The sequence below is a fragment of the Triplophysa dalaica genome, chromosome 1 (genome assembly GCF_015846415.1).
Source record: "Triplophysa dalaica isolate WHDGS20190420 chromosome 1, ASM1584641v1, whole genome shotgun sequence".
Taxonomy (NCBI): Eukaryota; Metazoa; Chordata; class Actinopteri; order Cypriniformes; family Nemacheilidae; genus Triplophysa; species Triplophysa dalaica.
In genome coordinates this window covers 33,807,422-33,820,836 of record NC_079542.1, presented here as the reverse complement: position 1 = coordinate 33,820,836, position 13,415 = coordinate 33,807,422, and the positions used below count along the sequence as shown (strand labels likewise).

The following is a 13,415-nucleotide window of genomic DNA, read 5'->3' as shown; positions in this document are numbered from 1 at the left end:
CTAAATACATGTTATGTTTTATAAATATATGTTTATGAATACAAAATGAATAGACGCAGTACACAGACATATATTATGTAAACATAATTTCTTTAGAACGCAATAAATCACGATGAATTGTTGAACACCCATAAACACAACAAAACAACTACAAAATGTATTCTAGTTAATGAAAATGTAATATTATAAAAGCAATAACACCTGAAGCTACATTTAAAAAATTGGATCGTAAAATATACAATAATTTGACTTGGTATATTACTATCTAATGCTTCTCTCTATCGCCATCTCTCTTTGACACATAAAACGGCACGTAACTTTATGTTCTTTACGTGAATTGATGTTAAGTGAAGTCAAAATACAAAATCGAATAGTGTTTTTCATTATAGTTTTACGTGATATTTCACTGTCTAGAGTTTGTAATTTTGTAAATCCGATCTCTGCAGTTTGGGAACGCTGTCCGATGGATAGATGACTAAACTCTCTCTTTCACATTGTTTCGTTGGTCCCTCTCTTAGCTCATATCCTGTGGTAATGCCTCCCAACCGACATTCTGGCTAAACTTGAGAGAAAACATCGTCCTGTGTCACGATATCTCAATAACACACCAGATCTCTCAGTACAGGGAACCTTACATGACAAAGCCTGGCACCATATCAGAACTTATTTCAGGGCATTGTTTATTTAAGAAAAATGATCTCTCTCTCACTCTCTTTTACTTTCCCAGGAATGCCGTTCTTAAATAGAAAGGTTTCTGCTTTCTTAATTCTCTCGGAGCAGGCGTGCGAGCAGGGCCTTTGCCAGAACTCCACAGTGACCTAAGAGCGTGGATGAGATATTCGCACATTCCTCTGACAAAAACACGGGCAGCTATCGTTTATCGAATCACAGGTAACATTACACAATAAAACAATGGCTTGTCTCTGTAGCCCACGTTTCCTTGCAGACAAGGAGAACAATGCGGCTATTGTTGGTGGGCCATGCGGTTCTGCCGGATGGATGGTGTCCTCAGCGGGTCTTCCCGTTGGATTAGGGAAACGCCCACTCCGTATCTCTGCGGAACAGGAAAGATGGATTTGAATGTGTGGTATTCAGCCGTACATGGAGGGGAGTATGCAAAGCAGACTCAACGGGGCCGTAAGTGCCAGCGATTAGGATTTATCTCTTGACACTTATGATGTGTAGGAAGGTTGTGATTGCCCTAAAGGTTTGCCCCGAACAAAGTTTCGCCGCTGCGTGTAAGGCTCCCAATCCTTTGCAAACAGTGACTATATTTTTCAGACTTCAGTATATGGACAAAAAAAACCGGGAACATTTTTAATTGAAACATAAATTGTGCAGCCATTGTTAAATTATTGTCTTTATTGTAGAGGAACCAGAAATGGTTTCTCACACCTGTATGATCAGATTATGAAAGATTAATTTAAAACAGTTTTGAGTTTTGATGGAAATCTCCATGTTCACTTTCCTTGTGTTGCAGCTTGAGCTCTTTAAAAGTACTGTGCATTGAATGGTTTTTTTGTTACATTGTGATTAAAATTAAGTTTATGATGATGATTTTATATACATTTGTTTTTTTTATTACACACTCCCAAGTTCTCGTAGTTTATATATAGTATTGTTTGTTTTTTACTGTAATTTAGTTTTAAGTGTATATTATATTTTTGGGATTCTATGTGTACATTTTTAATCATTACAAAATATTATTTACATTTTTACATTTCGATTAGAAAACTATGCAGCGTTTTACACAGTCTGACAAATATGATGCTACTAGGTAATGCCAAAATAAAAAAGCATTTGTGTGGAATTTGCAGAAATGTTCTCACCCACCCTGGGATGATTTGTCAACAGCATCTTACCTCATATTGGCTGATTCTGACAACTTCAAATTTTAAATAAAGCAATATTCTCAAAAATACCCACTGTGTATCAGCCAACTCATATGTAAGTCATGTACGCACAGAAGCGTCCCGGTTCTGTTTTATTATCAGGTCTTTATTTATCTGGTGAAAAGCGGGACTGGAGCTCATGCAGGAGCTGGCGGAGCAGAACGGAGGCGGAGAGCTCGAGACCTGACTGCGGTGTACACTGTTGCTCTTTGTGCTCTGGCGCTGGTGTAATGTAAAGCCCCTCATTTTAAAAGCACGGTACAGGTGCATGGAGGGAATGAGACCCTCATTAACAAGAGCCATTGAGGAGGAGGAGGGGGGGCCGCCATGGGATAACAGATGTGAAGTTTTAATAATGACTTGGAGGAAGCCATGACATTGAACAGCTATTGACTATAATGAGATTACAAGAAATCCCTGTCTACTGTATTTAACCCTTTCTGTGTCATAGATTTTAAATGAAGTGAATGTTACAGTATTGAGTTGTATTAGTCGTTATTGACAAATTAACTACATTGTATTATAGGTAGTTATTGACAAAAATCTTATTTTATTGTTTGCTCACCATTATTCTGTCCGGAACCAAAAGCCTTTTTCCAGATAAAGGCAAAAAATTATTTACTAAAGATTTATAGATTGAGGCTTATGAGGGACCATTGTTACCTTAGAAGGTATCTCTCTGTGTAGGCAACAAGTGTGAAGAGAGCGCACTTGATTCTTGTCTATTGATAAAAAAATGGTGTTCCTATGCTTTTTTTTCAATAATGACATATAGATTGTAATAAAAGTAAGGACATGTTTTAGGGGTCATTTATTGAACTAATAAAAGACTCTCTTTTAATGTCAAAATGATCTTAAATTTGGATGTATTGTTTAGTTTGAAATTGTAAACCGGACTTAATATCGCTGTCTGTGTTTTTAATAGCACTGGGTTAAACAGCGTCTTTGATCCAGTTAACTATTTTTCACCATTATCCATACTGTCAAACATAGAAGAGCTAGCAGTGACATATCATTTTGAAGCTAAATGATTATCCTTAAAAGACGCCCCTGAACCCTCAAAAGCATTTTATGTATTAACTGTGTGTATTGTTTACAGATGATAATGAGTCAATGGTCTTGTAAAAGAAAAACAATTTGCCCAGTCGGAGGGCAAAGGTCAAGCTGGCAGAGCACTTTGGATATTTTGGTGAAAACTGGTTGACTATGTATCATTATTATTATAGTTTTGGCTATTTGCTTAAAGTTGTAACTACTTAAAGGTTAGCTTAGTGTAATACATATGCAACATCAAGAGAAATCAGAGCCTGTCTTCCTTAAAAAAAGACCCTGTAGGTCATTTCTGCAGGCAGTTTTTTACGATCTATAGTTACGTTTTAATGTTCAGCGCCCTCTAGCTGTCATAAATAAACAATTCTTGTGTCAAGACATGCTGTTTGACAGTAACTACCCGCTATCAAAATCCATGTTCATTTGTATCTAATGTGTGAACTTTTTACACGGCCCCTAGCCTACAAAATTCCAATATTGCTACATTTAAGTATATTGGAGACACCCCTATAGGTCAGATAATGTTGAAAAATATAGTCTAGACGAATCACACTGAATCTAGTTGATATTTTTACCAGGTTACATTTCTCTCTATATAGCAACAGACAGACAATCAATGTATACATTGAGCTCAACTTTGATTATAATAGACAGATAAGAAAGTCTCCATTACTGGAGCCCACTTGCTTGGGGCAATGTCTGAGATTAAAACCGGTTTATCAATTCATATGTGAACAAAAAGAAACATGACGGTGGAGTGGGTAATGTTATATGTCTCGCTTTCAGCTGCGAGCGCTCATCAAGGTTAACATATGCTCCTATGATGAGTGCATATGTTTCAGTTTAAGTGCTTCCATTCTTGAACCCAACTCCCCGTCACTTATGTTCCAGACATTAAAAGCATTTGCTTTGCAAATTATCCTGATTTCCCATTGGAACCAGTCCCACGTCATGTTTTAAAGGCTCCAACACAGATTTCCCATGAGCTGGCATGCCATTACGCTTATGCCACGCTTAAATATGGGCAGCGATTGCTTTGTCTTCGGCGAATGCTGTTTTGTTTTCTCCCGCTGGATGTGATGACAAAGTATCAAGTGAAGCCATAATTTGATAGGTGGTCAATAAAAAGCTTGAGGTTGACGGGGCCAGTTGAAATCATTTTCTCCCGGGGGGACGGCAGCACAGATCTGCCAGTGTTTAGCCAGAGAGAGAGAACTGGGCCGGAGAGTTACTGGATGGGTTTCAGCACCGAGGCAGAGACCCAAAGAGAGAAAGCGAGAGAGCAGACTATTAGTGCTTAGCCGGGATAGGCACTCATGCAGAGAGTTCTAGCTGAACGGAGGAACAGACACACTGTTCTGAATGAAGGTCCGGTGACTGAAAGAGCTTTGAGTTTCTCGACACAAGAGTGGAGTGATTAAAAAAAGATCATCCAGATGGGTCCAGTAGCTTTTCTTTTGGAAAGCAGTGTATTGTATGATTGTGTGAAAAGGCTAATTCATTAATGTTTCCTAATGGAAAAGTAGAAAAGCTTTAAAAACAAAATTTGAGGGCCTGATTATCTCCATATAAACCGTTTTGCAAGACATTAAAAACACTGGTCCAGAAACACTCCAGTTTCAGTTTATAGTTAAATTAATTTTTTTACATATAAAGCGTATAGCATTCATTCTGGCAGGTCACGTGAGCTATAGAAGTATGACGCTATCACAGCTTTCGTTTCAAATTAATTCATCTATCCGCAGATTATCGCGTTTACCGGAGCAAACTATCCTCCTCCATCCCCAACTCCACCTGACCTCAAATTTACAATCATTTCAATCTCAATTATGTGTTACATATTGTGTCAGCCTTAAAAGTCATTCAACTAAATCAACAAACTGTTTGGCACGGGTGGTCAGGGGCGAGGGACTTTTTCGGGTGGGTCGCAAACAGTGATGCAGGTTACGCGTTACTCTAATCTGAGCACATTTTTCAGTAAAGAGTAATCTAACGCGTTACTTTTTCCAAACCATTAATCAGATTAAAATTATGTACATTCAGATTAATGGCGGGTGGGTCGCGGGTGGATGATATTTTATACAATATTAACAACATTTCTCTAAAAATACGAATGTGTTTTAAATGCATTTTTCAGCAGGCGCTAATTTGCAGTCATTTAAAAGAAATGCGCGCGTGTCGGCGGTAGAGGACGGTCTATTTCTTAAAGCAGAAATGAAGGCAAAACAGATCCGAGAGAAATGTAAAAAGTAAGAATTAAAAAGAAAAAAAAGGCAGAAAAGAAAAGTGTCGCGTGGGAGCGTTTTAGCGAAGTGGTTAAAGTGTTAACAGTTAAACATGTCAGGTCAAGAAAGACTGTCTTTATGTTATTTTGAATAAAAACATGTTTTTTTCAGGAAATAGTCTTTAAGTTCAATTTAAAATGTCAGGAGATACATTGTTGACATCACTGTTAAAAATAGACTTCCAATCAGGTGAGTGTTGGCAAAACCCATTGTCATTTTTATGTTGAGGCAGCGGGGGTGTTGGCGGCAGCTGCTGAATGAAACTGATAAAGTAACGAGTTATCTGACTTAGTTTCTTTAAAAAATCCAGTAATCTGTACAGTAACTAAATTACTTTTTAGAGGTATAATTAGTAATCAGTAATCAGATTACTTTTCAAAGTAACTGCAGCAACACTGGTCGCAAACTAGAGGTCTGCACGGGACTGTTTTTTGGTCCCGCCCACACCTGTTAAATTGTATTCCTCACCCACTCGCTCCGCTGAAAATTAACCTGACTCTCCTAAATTTCTCCACAACAAATATAAAATATACTTTTCAATAACATATCTGTTATTTTTTATAGTCTTGTCAATATACAACATTGTTCATATATTTCAATGTCAATACAAAACACCAAATGTCACAGAGATAAAATAATCATATACATCAAATACAATGTCTTTCAAGCAACTTGCCCGCACTGTCTGGGGGCTGACTCGTGCAAATTAAACTTAAAACGGAGTAAGAACTGGTCCATGTGCCTCTACCACAAACACAGAGGCCGAAACGTAAATTACCAAAAAACAACAACAATCTGAGCATGTTGTTATAGTGAGAGATGCAAGCTCCTAGATGAAAGGTAATAATTAACATACCTTTATTAAACACTACAAAATATGATATTCCTACTTATCTTATAATCTATTTACTAGTCTTTGTCTAGTTTTCTAGTACTAATATTTAAACATTGTTACTACAAGATATAGTTACTGGACAAGAAAAGTGACAGAAGATATTTGGTCTTGTTTTATGACAAATAATATAAGAATTAAGAAAGTTTATGGTAAAAACAACAAAAAAAATTGAATTATTTACTTGTTTGACATTCTGGAAAATCCCAAGTCTCTTTTCCCTGTTTTTTGCCCAAGGACGTGACTTTTCCCAGGTTCCCTCATCATTAACTGTTTTCACCTGTTTCTCATCTAGGTCATTGTACACGGTCCGTGGATGTATTTGGATAACCCTGTTATTTATTCACTTGGATTTGTCCTGTTTTGGATTATATTCTTTTGTGGATGTTTTGTGGATTACCTTTTTGTTCCTGACTACACCTTTTGTTATGAAACCTTTTTTACTTGCCTCCAGTTCCTCTTGGATTTGTCATCAGTGAACGTTTTAATTTGAGAGTTCATTTTTAGATTTTTTTTGCTTGTTTTTACCACAAACTCACTTCATTCTTTTTGATAAAACAAGAATAAATATCTTGGGTCACTTTTCTTGTCAAGTAATTGTATATTGATTAGAGAAGTTTTATATATTTTCAGAAAAAAAAAAGACAAAAATGCTTAGTAAGAATGTCATTTTTTGCAGTGAAATTATGATATTTACGGCTTTAAAGTAATTAATAATAAAAAAATCAACGAGAAGGTCAATTAGCAGTACGTTGGACAGCATTAACAAACACTTGTTAATGATCCCAATAAGAACAGGTTAGTTCACATATTAACCTTAATGCCATGTTTGTTTTATTCATCATCAATTGGGTTACACAAATTCATTGTCAAGAGTGTGACACTAGTCTCCCAATAGAGGTCATGAGATGCTCACTAGAACACCATTAGCTTTTCTTTAACAGCATCAATTTAAACCTGCGGTCACATGCTGTTATATTACTAGCAGACACATGTTAGTAAAGATGATTAAGCCTAACCACAGACCGTCAACTTATTAAAAAACCTCAAACCCAGCAGCGGTGGCTTGAGTTTCATCAGGCATGACCACAACCCTTTCAACATTTATTTCCAACTCCTTAATAACAAGTTTCAACTGTCAGTTGTGCCTTCATTACGCTCGGGGGAACAATCTAATCGCTCCCATTACCACAACTATCTATGTCGTGCCGTCTTAATAACATTTAATAACGCAAACAGCCTGATGCCGAGTCGGCGCTTTCGCCACTGAATTATACCTAACAGTGATGTGTCGTCCGAGAAGCACTCGCTCACTACAAGTGAAGCTTCATGAGGCCAAAAGCGAGATGTACTGTAAACAGTGTTCAGTCATTCAATCTTCCACATTTGACAAGGAAGCCTGCGTGCAGTCACAATGAGACTCAGTTCCCTGGACGCTGACTCCCCTGACACCCATCATCTAAAGTTTCCGATTCTATGACCTTACCGAAGCAGGTGCAGAGGTTTGTGTACTATCAAACTGGACACATGACAGAGCAAAACAAAGCTTCTGATTGGTATCAGGAGTGGTAACCTTGCATTTAATCAAATGTCAAGGCAAAATCTGTCAACCGTAAGGAAAGATGCAGAGAGGTTGACATAAAAAACACGGTCGGGAATCAAGAACGGCAGAACTGATTATTTGATTCGTTTTTTGAACATGTAGAGTCAGGTCTCATACATGTTCAGGTTTATATAGGAACAAGTCAGCTTTGGGGAGGAACAAGAATATATAACACAAATTTCAGCAAGTAAAATGTATGCTGCAAGTAGTTCATTAGTATAGTTGCAACACACACAAAAACTGTCATTGTAAACGTGTTGTGTACTTCTGTTACATTAAATTTATACTTTACTTCGAAGTACATTTTAGTCTAAGTATAAGTGAAATAGTATAGTATAGTATGGTATGGTATGTTACGGTATGGTACATTGATATTAGTATACTTACTACATAAAGTATTGCTTAAAAAATATGCTTAAACTTAGCTTAAAGGGATAGTTCACCCAAAATTCTGTCATGTTTTTCTCACCTTCGAGTTGTTCCAAATCTGTATACATGTCTTTGTTCTGATGAACACAAAAAGATATTTGGAAGAATGCTTATAACCAGACAGTTCCAGTGACTCCCATAGTAGGAAAAATTACAGTGGTGTTCAAAATTGCCCCAGAAATGTTTGCTGTCCTAAATATCTTCTTTTGTGTTCAACAGAACAAAAAACTGATAAGGTACTTTTTCCTAGTATGGGAGTCAATGGGTGTTGAGATTTGTTTGGTTATAAGCATTATTCCAAATATCTTTCTGTATACTGATCTGGAACAAGTCGAGGGTGAGTAAATGATGACACAATTTTCATTTTTGGGTGAAGTATAGTTTTGCAGATTTACAGTTGCCCAGCTCCATTTTTTGGTTTATAAATTAGAAATAATAAACAACAAAACATTTTTCTTGCAACTGTTATGTTTTAGCAGTTGCTCATTGCTAATACAAGAACTAAATATGTGATGTTGTAAAAATGTAAAATAAAATGTAAAATAAAAAAAATATCCCAAGTTTCCCTAGCACTATTCTGTGATTACATCATCATAATAATAAAAATGTTAGGAGATTTAACAATGAACTGAAGATTTAATTATATAAAATATAAACATACATAAAACATACTGCAGCTTATCTATTAATAAATAAAATCTAAATATAACAAAGAAATATATATTTAAAATTATAAATACTATACAGAAAAAATATATTAAAATAATTATTGGCAACATTTTAAATATTTGATTTATTATTATTTTTTTCATTTAATTAAGCAGCAAATGTTCACTGTACTGTAAAAGTCTACTTTTTGGGATGTTTTATATATCCTATCGGTGCTTTCTGTCCTGTGGCACTGCAGCTGAGAAAGGATAAACCGAGACGAGGAATGAAAGAAAAACTATGGTGCAATTTCACAAAACTGTCCACAAGCGGGCAATTTCATCAGGTATGAAACGCGAGCTCCAGCGGGAGAAAAAGAGCGACGACAGACGCTATATCTAAGGTTCTTTTGTTGGACAGTTTCCCTCAATAAGCTTGCAAATTGCTCTGATCTTAAACACAAAGCGGCAGTGATGGAGCTAACCTGCTGGAGGAGAAGTGAGGTGCTGAGAATCGCAGACGCTTCGGAGTCCAGCTCTATACTTCAAAGCCCAACCGGTGACAGCAAAAGAGACCTGACTCCCACATACAGGCAAAATCAACACCTTGCCCTTTTCTCATAGGGAAAGATCACCAGAACATAAACACTTGACAGTACAACACCACCATATTTACTCAGTGATTAATTATATGCGGTCAACGTTGAAGCTTATATATTTTCTTTAAAACACTAGATCTGTTTTGGACGACGTGAGGGCGAATCTCTAGAAACATACACAAATCTGTAGACACCTAGTGAAATGTACTCCAAATAATCACCCTCATTATGTTGATGAAATGTTCTGACAAAAGAAAGGTGAAACTCAGTTTTTGTATAATCATGCTTTAATGACTATGAGTACATAGTATCATGAATGTTTTATGGCCCTATCACATTCAGAGTGGTTTGGCAAATCGTGTAGTTGAAGCTTATGCATGGCACATAATCATCGGACGTGTGGAAACAGAGAAAAAAGGATCGGTAGCAACAAAAGGAATACAAATATACATGATGGCTGAGAGCTAAATGAACTACACTGTTTCGTAGTGACTAAAAACGAGTGTTTGTGTTGTCCAAATTTTCTGTTGTTGGATTTTTTTCATTTCAAAGGCGACCTTTGTCCACACTAACATTTTTATTTGTATTTTCCAAAAGATACTCATCTAAACTGGAACACGTAAAAAATATGGATGTTCTTCTACTGTGCATAAGTGAAACATAAAACGCTTCAACAATTCTGTCAGGTGTTTATGTACTTTCTCTTTAAAATGTCAGAAAACATTTTGTTAAACGGATGAACATTGAGGTGGAGTTGTTGCTCTGTAGTCCACAAGACTACCAAGTTGCAAAAGAGAGTGAAATGTATACTGAGAATCATGTCAAAACAGCGCTGTAAACATCCCGCTATTTTTTTATTCCAGCAGCTCGAGCAGCAGAAAAATACAGTCAAATAAATAAAAAAGTCAAGTAAAATTACATGTTTTTATTTTCTTACTGTATTTCAAAACCATTTCAAAATTCTGTCAAATAATATCACAATAATAAATATAAGTATTTAATACAGATACTTAAATACTTTTATTATATATAAGTGCAGTGTCAAAAAAATATAAATAATTTCTGTAATTTGACTTTCTTTTACTGTATTTCAAAATGATGTGAAAATTCTGTTAAATAAAACAGTAATATTATACACATCAGTATCTCATACAAATACTTAAATACTCTTATTATACAGTATATAAGTACACTGTAATAACTTTATTTTACAGTGAATTTATACATATAAACGATTTCCTTAATTTGACTTTTTTACTGTATTTCAAAATAATGTGATAATTTACAGTACAATAAAACAGTAAAATTCAGTGAAATCAACAGTGAAAAAATATAAATATAATTATTTATTACAAAAATACTTAAATACTTTAATAATTTATAAGCACATTGTAAAAATAAATTTTTATAGTGAAGTAATAAATACATTTAAATCTGACCATTTCGCTTTGGGTTGAATGGGTCATGTCACTAAAAATTCATCATTGTTTTAGAAAACCTTAATTTTCCTAGTCCACACCAACAACGAGAAAACAACTTTAAATTATAAACAAATAAGTCGTCTCAGTGTGGCAAACCGGAGTCCAAACAGGCCAAAACGGCGAGAAAAACATTCAACAAAAGCGCATCAGTATGTACAAGTCCTTAAATCGCCACGCAGTCCTTTCACCCCGTTTAATTCAGTTACTTCATTGTATTACCATGTTTTGTATCTCCATAAACAAAGATGGACCACATGAAACCTGTAATAATCCCCGGCCGCTGTATCAGAATATTATCTTCTGCCTGTGTTTTGGTCACTTTTATCCGGTATATTTTGCAACAAGCCTCATAAATGAGAGTGAAAAGAGTCTTTGTCCGCTGCTCTGAACACCTGGAGGGACTTCTGCCAAGATGACTGCTCTTCTTTTACTTCCAGAGGACTCAGAGTCAGTCTCTATCAAACACACTATCACTGCCAAAGCTGTAAGATAGTCAAACACTCACAACACAAACATCATGACATCTCCTCTGCTCCTCTGGAAGGGATTTCATTACATTTTATGATATTAATTGAATCCAAATTTATTTTTAGTTAATGAAGTAGATTTTAGTGCGCTAAACTAAAAAAAGTTATTTTATTTTGCTGTTTTTAGTTGGAGCTTTAAAACGGCCCTTAAACACAGGGTTTCTCATATTGCATACGTCGTATCTTCAAAGAGTATTTAGTTTGATCACATTTATAAAAGATAGATACAGCTGTATGATTACTTCTGAAATAATACAGCGCGTGCGGGGCGGAGGGTTAGGCCGTACTAAAGCACATTGTCAACAAAACACAGACGTCAGTTTCACTCACCGCACGCGGTTCATGTCCAGCATCTTCTAGCGCTGGGACGGCTCCATATATCAGTTTCAAACAATCTCCAAATCCAGAGTTATATCCACCGTTTATATAACATTCAAATGCAGTGAACAAACAAACACCTGAACTTTGTGATTGTATGCTCTCTCTCTTCTAAACACAAGTGAAAGTGACGTCTGCACCTTCTCCTGCGCTCCTGTGGCCGTGCCGTGTGCTTTTCCAGGATAATTGTCAACTAACGGACTAAGAAAAATTGTTACAAAACATTTTTATATGTTCGAAAAAAACTTTCCGAAACATGTTTGATCGCTGGGGGAGTGTGTCAAGTAGAGAAATACGTCATTCCCCCTCCTAATTTATTGACAAGTTGAACATGTTAAGCATGAGAAGACAACACGTTTAACATTGTAAAGAAGTCAGATTGCATGACACATCTAGCAGAACTCCTTTAAGTTTAGTTTGCAAATATGAGCTTCTGTCAATTTGTTATTTATTTATGCTTCATATTGAAATTTGAGTTTCATTTTTTCAGTTTTAGTGCAATTTTAGTGCATCAACCTACACTTAGTTTACTTTATTGCTATTTATTTGATTACAAGTAACAGAACATTTTCAATAGTTTTGGCTGTACCATGTTTATCAGCACAGTACTCTGTTTTTATGGGTGTTTGCCAGGGTTTTGGTATGCAATAACTTAAGAAAGCCCACTTTCACTACGACCTCCAGCTCCCTAAAACTTGGTTAAAAAATGTACGTCAGATAACTTAGAAAAGGAACTAACCTTATTCAACGTGTTAGGGATCATTCTCCTCCAAAGCAAGATCAATTCATAGGTTATGATAATTAAGTATAATTAAGTATTTAACAAAGTTTTACTAGCATAGTATTACAGTATTTATTATAGTAGTATATCGAATTAAATACTACACGTTGTTTGTGTATTCTGTAGTATAAACTAAAATGAATTTATGAACTGGAGTAAAAGTATACTTTAATATTTACCATAGAAGGGTTAAAAAACACTACAGTATTTAGTACATTTATCACAGTTTACTAGAGTAAATAATAATGGAAACACATTTTGTGCAATTTAGCTTAACCTAACCTTGTGTTGTCCCTTTATTTATTTAACACAAAAACATCACAAAATAACTTGTTAATTTTTTTTGGTTAAATTTCAATAACACAAAAACTATTTATTTAGCACATCCTTTTTGAGAGTGCACAGTAATTTTTTCGAGTTTACTGTGATAAATCATATTATTTTATAGTTTGAATAGTTTTATTTTATTGTGTATGTAAGAGTTTCCAGTCATATATTCCCAACTGGGTCTAAATCGAGGTGATTTTTGGTGTGGTTTCGGTTCATCGGTGCTGGAAATGTGCTCTTTTCAGACATGTGTCATGTGATTTGTTTGTGGACGCAGTCGTTTAGCGGGTAATGCTGATAACAGCGGAGAGGAAGAGACTTGACCTTCATTTCAAAGGTGTGGAACGCCAATTACCCCGAGCAACCAACCTTAGAGGACCTTACAGAGGACACCTGCTTCAACTTTCCCACCATTTCACTCCGGATCCCAACTGTCAGATTGCAATGACATTTAAATCATTATTCAAGTTAATAAAGGAAGAGTTAGCTCTGTGATCTGTGAAGGATTCAAGGTGTTAATTTGT

At 35.7% G+C, this 13,415-nt stretch overlaps 1 long non-coding RNA gene across 1 annotated transcript in view; it reads right to left on the bottom strand.

The window, feature by feature from the left end:
- Positions 1–33: 33 nt before the first annotated feature.
- The window catches only part of LOC130415198 (uncharacterized), a 41,474-nt gene continuing 28,092 nt past the window's right edge, over positions 34–13,415 (bottom strand). Inside the window, exon 6 of the long non-coding RNA XR_008905895.1 lies at positions 34–1,054. This is a non-coding gene — a long non-coding RNA (uncharacterized LOC130415198). The remainder of the gene's footprint in view (positions 1,055–13,415) is intronic.